General features: G+C 45.8%; 1 protein-coding gene across 1 annotated transcript in view; it reads left to right on the top strand.

The window, feature by feature from the left end:
- The first annotated feature begins 3,581 nt into the window (after positions 1–3,581).
- Arhgap32 (Rho GTPase activating protein 32) overlaps positions 3,582–14,089 on the top strand; it is a 234,977-nt gene continuing 224,469 nt past the window's right edge. The window contains 1 exon segment of the mRNA XM_028879075.2: positions 3,582–3,675. The gene's annotated coding sequence lies outside the window, so the exon portion shown is untranslated.

Genomic DNA, 14,089 nt, shown 5'->3' with positions numbered 1-14,089 from the left:
TGGGAGTGCGGAAAGAGAATAGGAAGAGGCCAAGGTCGAAGCTCTGAAGTCAACATTTAGACTACTAGAGGACAGCATCGATGACAAAGGAATGATTCAAAAGCAAACACGCAGACAGGTGCAGCTGGCACCAAGGTTTAGGAAAGAAAGAAAAACCCGTGTGGGAGAAGAAGTAAGATTTCCACATTGGTGAGGAAGCCCAAACTATAAATTATTGTGGCAGAGGCTAATAAACTGGAAGTGATAGGGCAAGAAGATGAAAAGCTTATCATTTCAAATATATCCAGATTTGTCAAACCCCAGACAAGAGGACTCCACGTGTTCCTTAAAATGTTGCCCAATAGCTAGGAGAATATTACATCAGATTGTGAATTTTTTTTTTTTGCTTTTGTTTTTTTCAAGACAGAAGTTCTCAAGACAGTGTAACCTTGGCTGTCCTGGAACTTGCTCTGTAGACCAGGCTGGTTTTGAACTCAGAGATCTGCCTGCCTCTACCTCCTGAGTTCTGGGATAAAAGGCATGGGCTACCATTGCCTGGCTGAGAGCAAATCTTTTGACAAAGGTTCCTTTGTTACTCGCTCCCTTTTAGAATGGGGATGTAATATGGAGCTGGCCTCCTGGCCAGAAAAAATAAATAAGCAAGGCAATGTCAATTGTCAGTTTGGGAAAATTCTCTATTAAACTTGGCCCACTCTTAGCAACTCGCTTGTCTCAAGCCAGCTGTTGAGCATTCAATTTTGGGATTCACATAAGCTCCTTTCTCTCCCTTGCTCAATTCCCAGGCCCTTTCTAAAACTCAAGGTTAGGTAAGTGTTGCAGTCATCTGTGAGGCTGCTCTTTTGGCTGCCTTCACTCGTCTGCACTGTGACTCTGCTTCACAGCCTAGAGGGGACTGCAATGCAACAGCTCTGAGATGCAGGGAGTGAGCCCAGATGCCACCTCCTGGAAGATGACAGTGCCAAGGCTGAGAAAGGAGGCCAGCCTGAGGCATCCAACAGTTTCAGAGAGGGGGAGTATGCACTCCTTTTTCTTCCCCTCACCTTGTAAATATTGAAGCAAGTCACAAATAGATAACAAATCTTATCATTTAGCTCCATTTTATAGTTGGATGGATTTTTTTCTTTTTTTCTTTTTAGGGAATGTTGCAATTTTTGTGATTTATATATTGAGTCCCCGAGGGTGTTAGGAAGACAGAGGTAATTGATTATAAACATCTAAAACACCAAGGTCAGATGGCTAGTAACTGCCCAGTGATCAAAGCCTCGGGCTTATATGCAGGTTTAGCAATGATAAACGCTGACAAGGAGGACAGTTGGGTGATTCTATCCAGGGGGAGGGAGTGTGGCTCACAACAGATAAAGGAGGATCAGAATCCTTGAACTTGCCTAAACATCTTTGGTGTTTGGAAAACACCTGGCATCTATTATTTCTTTGAACTAGATAAAGTACAAATAAAGGCATAGTTACCAAAACATTTGGGAGGATTTAAAGCAAAATGTATCGTCCAATGTATACATAAACTCTAACTCTTTTATATATCACCCCACCCCAATGCTGAATCATAAACCATGTAACATTCGGTATTTCAGGGTCTTATGCAAAACTTTAGCATGTGAAGGCTTTCTGAATAGAATGCAGACTCCGTGGAGGGAGGGGATCTGAGCTGAGAGTAGCTGAGATACTATATGACCTTGGGCAAAACTTGCCTCCTGTGGTGACCTACTTCTTCCACTTTGACTTCCTTGGGTATCACAGAATGTTTTCATTTGATGCTCACCAAATCCCCGGACCAAAACGAGTTACCAGATTCGTGCTTGTGCCTCTGGCAGACATTGCTCTCTGTGACCAAAAGGGGCAGTTCAGTTGTGATTTGGTAAAAAGAAAGAATTTCCAATTACAGAAGGTTTCCAGAGTTCCTCATTTACCTTAGGACCCGAGTGCTTGTGCTTCTTCCAATTGCTGAGATGCAATTACCAAACATGGCTTCTTGATGGTTCCCATCTCAGTTTGTGCCTCTGCAATTCCACATCCCACTGCTTTCCTGAGTCTACGCTAGAAAACATGTAGGATCTTTATCCTGAAGAGACGGTGGTTTTACTGACACTGTCAGGGGAAAGGAATTACTGTACATGTTCACTCTCTAATTTCTCTCCAGGATGTGGTGAGATCCTGGTTCGTATGTGCCCTTGAAATTCAGCTAATTGCGGTCAAGGCCATGTTTTACATTCAATGACTCCCACTGAAATGACTAAATGCTGAGTGGACCCAATCACTGCAGTGACATTTAGATGATGCAGTATTTGGCATTAATAGGCTTGAACGTAAAAGCAAGTTACGTAGGTTAACTGCTCCCCTTGCCCCCAACATTAAGAGACTGAACAAGCCAGAAGGACTAAAAGGTATATAAAAGAAAAAAAAAAGTGGGGGGTGGGTGGGGGGGGGGGGGGGAGGATGGCGGTGGAGGAGAATCAGTGGACTATCCAGCTATCTTCCCTGCATTCTGTCATACTGATGGTCGTTGCAGGTGGAAGCACTGCACAGTCTTTGGAGGCGGAACAAAAGAACCGGGGCGGGGGGGGGGGGCGGGGATCAAGGGCAATGGCATCCAGTCAGAGGGTTCCCAGGGAGTCCCTCCATTGCCTCCAGATTTGTCGTCTTAACCACGCGCCTCCAAGTGCCCTACTCTTGCACCCTTTCTTGCCCTTCCTCTCCTCAGCTATACCACTTTCAATTTGCTGGTCCAGAACTCTGGATGAAGGAGCCACCTGAGGGAACTTTTAAGCACCCTACACCTCAATTCCAAAATAAAAGCGGCGCGAGTTCAGTCTAGCCCCCAATCAGCCGGAGAGCAAGGGTCGAGGATCTCCTGACTGGCGGCAACGCCCCCTCCCCTCCCCGGTGCACTGACAGGATTCTGGGGTCAGCAGGGGGGAGGAGAGAAGCCTCTGCCGTAGTCTCGGAGGATGCCTTTTCCTGCTGCGGCTTTGCAGTCTTTGCACCTTAGCAGGACACAGGGACCGAGAGGACAGCCCAAGTGCAAGCACCCGGGGCGGCAGCTCGGCCCCCAGCTCCCCCCACCGCGACCACAAGCGGCCCCCAGCCGCGCCCCCCCCACCCCCTGCAGTGCACATGCTTTCCCGGGACAACAGCAGGCGAGGCCTCGCGAAGCGCGAGGCAGCCGTGCGCGCGCTCCTTGCTCCCTCCTCGCGCGTGCTCGTGCCCGCGGCGGCGGCGGCGGCGCGCCTCTTCTCCCGCTGCGCGCGTCGCGGGTGCAGAGGAGGCGGAGCGCTGGAGGCGGAGGCCGAGCGGGCGCGGACCAGCGGGCGGGGGCGGCCCGAGGCGTGCGGGCGAGGGGGCTCTGCAGCGCGCAGCGGCGGCCCGGGGGTCGAGGCGGCCTCGGGAGGGGAGCGCGCCGCGCGCCGGAGGTGCCGACCCGAGGCCGCGGCCCGCAGCCGGCGCCCCCGCGCCTGACGGGGCGGCGAGGCGGGATGAGGCGCTGGCGCGGGGGGCGCCCGGCCGAGCCCCCGCGGCGGCCCTGGGCGGCCCGGCGCTAAGCGCGGCGGCGGCGGCGGCGGCGGCGGACGAGGACGGCGGGCCCAGCCCGCGGAGGGCAGACACGGAGCGGAGAGCGGCGCGTAGCGACGCCGCGGCGGCGCGGCGGGGCCGCGGGGTTCGGTAAGGCGCGGGCGGCCAGGCGGGCGGGCGGGCTGGCCGGGGGCGCCGCTGACGTGGGCCGCGCGGCGGGCAGGGCTGCGGGGCCTCCTGGCTTGGCCGGCACCGGTGCTTCTGGACGTGCACGTTGCGATCGGATGCTCTTGGGGGCATCTCGGGTCTCTCCCGCCTCCCCCAGGGCGACGGCACAGCGTGCCCGCCACCTCTCGCTCTCATCCCACGGCAAACCGGGCATTCCGACGGCCTCCGGGCCTGCTGCGGCGCTTCCCGCCCGAGGCCGAGGCCGGCAACCGCGCGCCTCCCCGGGGACCCCGGAGGCTGCCAGAGGAGCCCTGGTGCGCGTTGGGGCAGCGGAGCCAGCGGTCCTCGTCTCCCTGGGACTCCGGTGGAGTTTCCCTTCTCATCCTAATTGGTTGAAGTTGATGCTACAGTTGGACGGTAGTGGTGACTTAGTGCCTCCCTTTTCCCCTTGATTTCCCCCGCCACCCCCCGCGTACTGCGTTTCCCATTTTGTTGATTAGAGTAAATATTTATGTTAAAGGTTTCGTGCACAGCGCACAGGACGCTGTAGGGAGAAAGTCACCCGATTTCTTAGCTTTAGTCTGGACCATTTAGTATCTCACCTGCGGCTGAGGCTTAGAGAAGGTGGCTGGGAGGAAGAGGCCATCTCAGGATGCTTGGGATGGTCTCATAGCTATCCTTTAGGAAATAGAATTCGGATAATTATAATCTTGATCGTATGCAGAATTACAGTCAAGCTGTAAACTGCTCGAGGCACTGCATGATGCTACATGGATAGCTGGGCCGTGGCATTGTTGTAAGCATCCCTTTTATTTTCCATTCTTTCAGAATTTTATTTGGCACAGATTGAGACCTTCTAAGTGCGTCTGAATGGGCAGAACTTTTCTGATACGGTGATTGCTTCTGTAAACATTGCCTTTATTTGTGTGCTTCTATTGGAAAAAGAAAAGGCAAACGGTGCCTGTAGTAACTGGCTCTTAGAGTCCACAAACTGCTAGTTTGATTCAGTGACTGGATTTGTTGGAATATTTTTGAGTAATGATGTTTGTGGTTCATGAATGCATTTTTTTCATTACTGAGTGAATTGAAGTCAGAGTCCACATTTGTTCCTTGGCCTTGAGTGGGAAGGCAGTAGAAGCAGCAATTTGCCACAGCACATCCGCAGAGTTTTTCAAGAGTCCTACTGTATATTCTTTTTCATGGGGTTGTTTGTGAAGATGAGGTGTGATGACGATGTGATTTCCATTTGCAGGAATGTCTGGAGTCTGATTCATCCTAAAGTTGGACATGGCGGTGATGCTCTTCAGAGCAAGTAATCTGTAACGGTGTGAGGCTGGAACTGTGCTTAAGCCAGTTAATCTCTTCTTACCGTGGTCTGTGCAGCAGTCCCTGGAATAAAGCAGCACTTTGGACAGAGGCTTGTCCAGCTGTAGCTATGGTGGCAGCCCAGATTGCTTATGATCCTGCCTGTGGAGATGGGGGCAGGGTGACGCAGTGGGGACAAAAGATGTATGTGGGACAGAGAGGAAGTGTTAGTTGAAGAACCTTGGTCAGTTATATAACAGTTTTGTTTCCGAGGGAGAGGCTAAGAACCAGCAAGGCAGGCTCAGCTGTCATTAGAGCCTTTGATGTCGGTTTGAATTCCAGTAGTAGTTATGTTCCTTTTATTTCCTTCTCCCAACCCCACATTATTTTTCAATCACCAGAAGCTTAGCCACAGTTGGACCGAGACTTCAATGGCAATACATTCATTTCTACTTCTTTCTTTTTCATTGTCTCTTTTTCTCTTATACTGAAGATGGTTTTATTGTTGCTTTTTCCTCTCTGGATGACTTTTTTCTTCATTGCCTAAGACAAGGTCTCAGGGATTCTAGGTTGTCCTCAAACTTGATATGTAAGCTGTGGTTGACCATCAAATTCTGATTCTCCTCTTTCCACTTCCCAAGTCCTAGAGTTAAAAGGCATATCACTAGACCCATTTATATTGAGCTTCATGAATGCTAGGCCAGCACTGTACCAATTTAGCTGCATCTTCAACCTCCATTGGATGATTTTCCAAACCGACTGGGCATATTATCTGCACAGTATATATAGACTCACTGTTGCCTATAGATGAATTTAATAAATGTCAGGAACTAGCAGATGTTTTCTTCCTAAGACTGTAGCAAAAGGAAAATGAGATGAACTAAACATAGTATCTTTAAAGGCTAAGACCAACATCCTTGGGAATTGTAAGGGTTTAACCAAAAAACATGTTATTTGGTATCCATGGAAGTAGTCAAGATGCAAGTGGACTTGAAGAGAGGTCATGGCTTTGGTTTTGGTACTTAGTATCTGTTCTAGTTACTTTTCTGTTGTTGTGATAAAACACTGGTGAAAACCGACTTGGAGAGAGGAAAGGCTGTGAAGTCCATAACTGAGGGACTGGAGGAGGGCAGGAACATGAAGGAAGCAGGGCCTGAAGCAGAGGTGATAGTGGGAAGAATGCTGCTTCATGCTGCTTCCTGGCTTGCTCATCTTCTCTCTTTTTTCATTTTCTTTCCTTTTTTCATCTTCTTTCTGATAAAACCCAGGACTACGTTACGTGCCCAGTGGTGGCATTGCATGTAGTGGGATAGACCCTCTCTCCACCGTCCTTAGTTAGGAAAATGGCTTCGCAGACATGTCTGCAGGCACTTGGATGGAGGCAGTTCTTTAGTGGAAGTTCTCTCTTCCCAGTTGATTCTCGCTTGTGTCAAGTTGAGAAAATAAAACCGAGCAGCACAGTAGCTTAGTGGCATTGTACCCTACTTGGGCTTAATTGGCATTTCAGGACCTGTTTTTATTTCTATCTAAAATAGGTGTAGGAAAGCTTGTATTATCCTTTTATGTAGCTGTGAAGCGTCCCGTGATAGAAAGTATGTGGAAATGCTTTGTAAAACCTGTTATGAGTAAGGCAGCACTGTTATTACATATGGACAGTGTTACATACATCCCGGTCTTACCTGGCAAATTGGCTTGGCAAACTGTTTTATTAATTTGATATTTTTTGTTGTGCTAGGGATTGAACCCAGGGACCCATGCATGCTAGGTAAATAAGTGTTCTATCTTTGAGCTTTATCCCCAGTCCTTGGCACATATTTTAAAAGTGATTTACAGAATGTAGATAACAAACAAGGACATGTTAGATTTCTTTCAGTTCTAAGCTTTTGTGGTACTTATTTTTGAGGAGATTCCTATGCAATAAATACATTTTTGGACTTTTGAGAATTTTTAGTTATTCTCAGAAAGGTTAAGTTTATGGAGACTTTGGGCTTCTTTAGAGTATTCAAAATATGCAAGAATTTTACAGGTAAGCATTTGTAAGTCATAAAGATATTTTATAGGACTAGATATGCAATGGTAGAGTGCTTGCCTGGCATGTTGAAGGCCCAGACTTTGATCCCTAGCACTCTGAGGAAACAAATTTTGTGTTTGTCTGCATTCATGTGTGTGAATATGTTTATGATGGTGTACATGTGTGTATGGTGGACTGAGGTCAGCCTCAGGTATCATTCCACAGGAACCATTTATCTTGTTTCTGGAGCTTACCAGATAGACTAGACTGGCACGTTGGTGAATCCAGGGATCCGTCTGCCTGTCTCCACCTTCCCAGCACCGGGATTGCACGTGTAGGCCGTCATGCTAGGCTTTTTAAAAAAATGTGTGTTCTGGGGATCTGCACTTAGGTCCTCATGCTTACATGGTAAGTACTTTATTGATGGAGCCCTCTCTCCAGCTTCTTTGCATTATTTAGGCTGGGATTGGCACAGTGCAGACTACAAGCCTGAATGACTCATGAGCTAAGAGTAATTTAACAGTTTTAAATGGTTAAAAAATTAAAAAAGAAAAAATACTGGGAGCTGGGGATATCACTCAGTGTTTCAAGTATAGAGCCCTGTTCTAGCTCCAGTAAGACCCTGGGATTGATCCGTAGTACCATAAGAAAACATTATTATTTAAGTACTATTGATGGCCAGCTTGGCATTCAGCAGTAGAACTGAGTATTTCTGGAGGCAGTGCATCTGGCAAACCCTAAAATCTTTATCACCAAGTCCTTTGCAGAAAAAGTTTGTCAACCCCTTATTTAGGACTTGACATTTTTTGCTGTAATTAGCACAGGTGTTGCTTCCTGTCACAGCCTCACAAAGTCCTGACTTGTGGATAAGCACTGAATTTTACTTTTACCAGATAGACCTGTATCTATCCATTGTGATATTAAAAACCTCTGGTCCTGCCGGAGCTCCTGTCTTGGTGATGTGGGTGCCTCCATCATAACTGGGAAATTGTCCAGTTACTGTCTACCGTAGGAAGCTGTCCTGGGATTAAATGAGAGGTGCTTGTCACGTCTTGATCCGATACTGAGTAAAGAGCAAGCACTAAGTAAGTGAACGTGGTGGCTGTAAGTTCTAGTCTAAAATACTGTCATAGTTTTGAGTTCATATTATAGTTTTTTTTTTTTCTCTTTGAGTGTTATGCTACTTGGAATTTTGTGGAGTTTTCTCTTTTACTGAAACTAATTAGTTTAGTTAACAACTAATGATAAGTAATTTGAACTATGTCCTTAATATTGTAATATATATATTTATTAAATACTTATTAATATATATATACATAAGTAAGAGAAAGGGGGAAGCTACATCTCTTTTTTTCAGAGGTCCTGCTTGATAATTTCCTAGCAATACCCTCAGGTGAATTTAAATACCACTTCTATTTTGGTATTGGCTTTTTTTTTTTTTTTTAAGGAAAGATGTGTGAGAAAGACCTGTTTTAATTAGGCCAGGGAAGATAACTGTCCCTGTGTGTGTGCTGTATCCCAGCTCTTAGGATTCACAGCAGCATTTTCCTAACATTTAATTCTTTGGAATTAAAATAATAAAAGTTATTTATTTATTTTTACTGTTTAGAGACTTTGATATTAAACTGCTTTCTCAAGTATTTGGCTTAAATTATTTTACACTTCAGAAATAGGATGTGCATCTCAAATGCTGTTTTGTTTAGTGTTCATCCCAATGGAAGAGTGAGCAAAGAGAAGGAGGCCATTGTTCTGACAGTTAAACAAAACAGAATTGGGGTCACTGTGGCTCTTGCAGTCCTGGAAATTGGGTGGTTGCCTAGCCTTGTATGAGCCTTCGATGAAGTGAGATGAACCAGGGGAGGTCGAGGAGGTGGTTAAGTTCCTACTCTGCCCTTGGTTAGAGGTGGAGGGGTCTCCCATAGTTGGTCAGCACTCTGCAAAAGTAGCATTTGACAAATGGAGAGGCCTACGGTGAGGTGATGTTCTCTCTTCAGATAAAACCCCAACAAAACCTAACAGATGAAGGTTGAACAGAAATATCCCCTGAGGGACTAAAGTGTGGGATCTGATAAAGTAATTACAGTTGCACAGTATAGCTGGACAAGGGCTCTTCCTTGGTATTTAAAGGAACGCACTGTGAGATAGGCAGAATTAAGTGAGAAGTAGGGCGTTTGCTTTCCTTTCTCACGTGAAAGACATGAACTAGGATATTCAAAGTGAATGTAACATTGTGTTTTCAGAAATAACTCATTATTTGGCTTATGGCCACTCTTTAGCTAGCTTTTCTTCCTTTTTCATTTTTATTTATATGTATGCCACATATGTGGGTGCCCCAGAGGTCAGAAGAAGGCATTGCATCCCCTGTAGCTGAAGACAGACATTATGACCCGCCTGATGAGGGTGCTGGGATCTTTTAAGGGGTTCTCTGGACTGTGAACTCTTAACGGCTAGGGCATCTCTCCAGCCTGCTAGCTTTGCTTAAATGCTGTATCACGTTAATCTCGGCTCTTGTAGAGATGGTATACATTGAAAACAAAGGAGCATTGCCATGTTAAACTGGATTCAGGTTGTCTGTAAGCATATGCTGGGTGATAACTGCAGTAGACGGTCCATCATTGTCTGAAATAGTAAGATCTCTATTTTCTGTGGCCCAGCCTTCATCCTGGGCAGATCATCTGACTGTGCCCCTGCGCCTCTCTTCATTGCAAAAGTGGACGATCAGAGGACTCTGCCGATGAACATTTTCGGTGGTTTTGAAGGTGTCTGTAAGTTCAGTAATTACCCAGAGTATGAAACAGAGTCACTGGCACCCCTCCCCGCCAGTGAAGCAACTTTTCCAGGGAAAGGAGTTTGGAACCCAAAGCTGGGGAACCTAGGCATTGTTTTGACCCTGCTGTCAGCAGTTTGTGACCTTGAGTACATGGTTTGTTTCTCAGATTCGTTTTCTTCAGATACAAAAGGAGAGGTCAGATTGGAAGTCTCTGAAGTCCTTTTTTGACCCAAAATTCTTTTTCACCTCCCCTCCTCCCCCATGTGTGTGGGGTGCTTGAAGGTTGAGCTGTGTTCTCAGTTTCTGTGTCTCACCTTTGTTTCATCTTGCACTTGCCCATTTTCTGTTTACCTTTCCAAGGGGGAACCTGACTAGTTGTATCTTGCTGTATCTGTAGTCCTTCACGTTCAGTAGGTAGTAGTCTTCACCCCAGAATGAGGGAAACAAAATCTCCCTTATCAGTAGCTATCAGGTACACCTACAGATTTTGTGTGATGCTATTATAGTGGAAAATAGAGAGGAAAAGTGTCTTGGAGTCTCTGCCCTAGGGAGCTATGTTAGGAGGAGTATTCAAAAACACAAGGAAGAAGACAGTGGAATGAGGCTGTTTTGTGGCCTGCATTATTGAATATGTGCAGGCTGACCTGTACTAATCCCCTCCCCCATTCTGAAATTTGGTTACTTTCTTCTTGGCTGAGAAGTAGCAGCTCTGAATGAATTTATTAATACCTAAATGAAAACTGCTCAGTCCAGGCCATATTAGAAGGAAGTTGCTTTTTTAAATTTTTTTTATTTATTTACTCATTGTCTTAATTAGGATTTCTATTGCTGTGAAGAGACACTATGACCACGGCAACTCTTATAAAGGAAAGCATTTAATTGGGGCTGGCTTACAGTTTCAGAGGTTTTGTCCATTATTGTCATGGTGGGAAACATGGTGGCATGCAGGCAGATGTGGTGCTGGAGAAGGAGCTAAGAGTTCTACATCTGGATCCACAGGCAGCAGGAAGGGAGTGAGACGCACTAGGCCTGGCTTGAGCTTCTGAGACCTCAAAGCCCACCCCCAGTGACATACTTCCTCCAGTACCTACTCTAACAAGGCCATGCCTCTCAATAGTGCCAGTCCCATTGAGCGAATGGGGCCATTTTCATTCAAACTACCACATTTATTTACTCTTGTGTGGTATTTGTGACCACCTGTTTGTATCCAGGGGTCAGAGGAGGACTTTTATTCCTTGAGACAGGGTCTCTCACTGGCCCCGAAGCTTGTCTGTCATTTTGGCTAGCCTGGCTAGCCAGCAAACTTGAAGAATCTGCCCGTCTTTGTTCCTTAAAGTTGGGGTTTCAGGCATGAGTCCACGAATACACCACACATGCTCTTACCTAAGGAGTTCTCTCCCCAGCCCCAGAAGTTACCTGTTTTACATATTTTAATTTCCTAGAAGTACGTGGAAGGGGCAGCCTTTTTCTGAAGAGGGAGGCCTGTGAGTCGCAACTAGAGACCACAGGGACCCTGTTCCTGACACAGTTTAAAGCACAGGTCTTCTTACCTTCTCAGCTTCCATCTGCAGCTACTTCTTTCTTAGTTTTCCAGTCTTTCTTTCCCGGCCTGCCTCTTTTAGGCACACATGGGCATGCTGCTGGCAAGTCTGGTAACTAGTTGTTTTATAGATGCCATTCCTTCAGCTTCCCTCAGGTTTTATCTTGACACATGTCTACCCAGCTCGTGACTACATTTCCTAGTCTCTTTCTGATTACTAGGCATGGACATGTGACTCAGTTCTGGTTAAATGGATGGGAACAGAAGTGGTGTGTGTGTGATATCTAGGTCATGGCCTTAGAGAGGAAGCTAATTGCCTTCCACTTCCTCTTCTTCCTTTTTGTGGATGAGAATGTATCATGCTAACACAGTGCTGGGACATACTATTCAACCTTGTAGCTGAGAGCTTTGCCTTTGAGGGCAGTGGATAAATAATATAGGTCCCTGATAATTTTTGCAGTAGTGTCATGGTCTAGCTTGGGACTGCTCATTTTCTCTAGGTGGATAGTATAAGAGGAATAACATTTTCCTTTCCAGTCATTGTTATCTTAATTGAATAAGTCACCTGCTTTAAACCATCTTTGCTTTTACCTTAGCCTTTCTTCTGCTGCCCAATTGCTTTGTTCTTTTTGAGCAGAAATTTTGAAGAGTTGTTTACATTTGTTGATTCTCCTTTTTCACTTGATTTTCTTTGGCTTCATTTATTCATGATCTTGTTCCACTATCCCACTGATAATTTTTTTTTTTGATACATTTTAGTCTGGTGATGTAGATCAGTCAGTTGGTTGAGTGCCTGCCCAGTATATATATAAAAAGCTCTGGGTTAGATCCCCAGTGCTAAACAACTTGGGCATAAGTGGCACATACCTCTGATCCTGACCCCAGTGTTCATGAGGTGGAGAAAGGAGGATCTGGAGTAAGAGTTCATCCTTGGCTTCATAGCTAGTTTGAAGGCAGGCTGGTACATACAGGATCCTGGATATGTATGTATGTATATATGTATGTATGTATGTATGTATCACCCCCCCCCCAATTTTTGCTAGATATGGTGTCAAACATCTATGGTCATAACATCTAGAAGACAGAGACATTATTGTCACAAGTTCGAGCCCTGCTTGTCTAATGATTTCCAGGCCAACCATGGCCACAAAGAGAGATTCTATTTCAACAAAATAGAGAGAAAGGATTTTTACTCATTTATTTGTTTTTCGATTCCTGGGATACAAGCCAGACCACACACATAAAAGGCTGGAACTCTACCACAGGGCTACATCTCCAGGCCCTGAAACTGGGATCCTGTACTCACCTGCATCCTGACAGGTTAGCTTCTGCATCTCACTGACATTTCACTCTGGCTACCTCCAGCAGCCATGTTTTAGATTTATATGGCCTTTTCTGTCATCTTATTCCTGCTTAAGAATTTGGAATGCCTGTGGCTCTCAAGTGACTCACCTGTTTTTATGGTTTAGAGGTCACTTGAATCACATGTCCCTCCCCCCTTGTCTTAGGGTTTCTATTGCAGTGAAGAGACACCGTGACCATGCAACTCTTATAAAGGAAGGCATTTAATTTGGGGCTGGCTTACATGTTCAGAGGGTTAGTCCATTCTGATCATGGGAGTGCAGGCAGACATGGTGCTGGAGAAGGAGCTGAGAGTTCTACATCCGGATCAGCAGGCCGCAGGAAGACAGAATGACACTGGGCCTGGCTTGAGCCTTTGAAACCTCAAAGCCCATCCTAGTGACACACTTTCTCCAACAAGGCCACCCCTCCTAATGCCACTCCCTGTGAGCTTCTGGGGGCCATTTTCATTCAAACCACCACACCCCTTAAGTGCTCGATTCATCTTAGTTCATGTCTCTTTCTGGGTTTCTGGGGGATACCTCTGAGGACAGCATGGGCAGAACAAGACTGGCTTCCTTTGCTCCACTTCTTCCTCTCCCTTCATGTCTTCCCTGTCTCAGTAAATGGCATTATCATACATGCACTCTGAAGACCAAAACCCCTGGGGTCACCTTTGACCTTTTCTCTTTATCTCACATTAAGGCTCATGAAGTTCAACTGTCACAGTACAGTCTGGTCCTGACTCCATCTTAATTTCTTTCACTGTTTACAATGTAGGCCAAGCTACTTTCTCTGCTGGAAACTTGCCCACAGTTTCTCTGCCTCTGCTCTGGGCTCTGTCCTCCTCCTTACATTCCTCACAGAGGGGCCAAAGTAATAGTAAATGTTAGTCAGATCTTAACATTCTCCTATTGAGTGGTTCCAGTACACTAGGCAAATCATAAAACTTTAACATAGAAGCAAAACCTTTAGCCTGACCTGTGTTAGTGTTTATCTATCCAGGAATCCATAGGAGACATTAAGTAGTGTTTAGGGACAGATTGGGAATTGTGACTGGCATCTAGCATATTGAGGTCTGGATCTGCTAAGCATCCTACAGTATATAAAACAGTTTCAACAGTAATCTCTAGTCAAGCATGTCTGTGCACATCCTCTGATCCCCAACTTCTTCCTCAATTGTCTCTTGGTCATTATATTGAAGTCACAGTGATTTTCCTCCTTCTTTTAAAAAGACTTTATTTAATTTGTCAATCCATCAATCAGTCTTATTTAGTGAAGCTGAGCTTAGGATCTAAGGATTATATTTGCCAGGCAAGCACTCTACTCCGAGCCATGTAGACAGATTTTTAGGTTCATAGCAAAGCAGAGTAAGTGGTCACAAATGTCCCATACAAATTTTCGATTCCCCCGTCTCCCAATCCCATTA

The sequence above is a fragment of the Peromyscus leucopus genome, chromosome 7, assembly GCF_004664715.2.
Source record: "Peromyscus leucopus breed LL Stock chromosome 7, UCI_PerLeu_2.1, whole genome shotgun sequence".
NCBI lineage: Eukaryota > Metazoa > Chordata > Mammalia > Rodentia > Cricetidae > Peromyscus > Peromyscus leucopus.
This window is presented reverse-complemented; position numbering and strand designations above follow the sequence as displayed.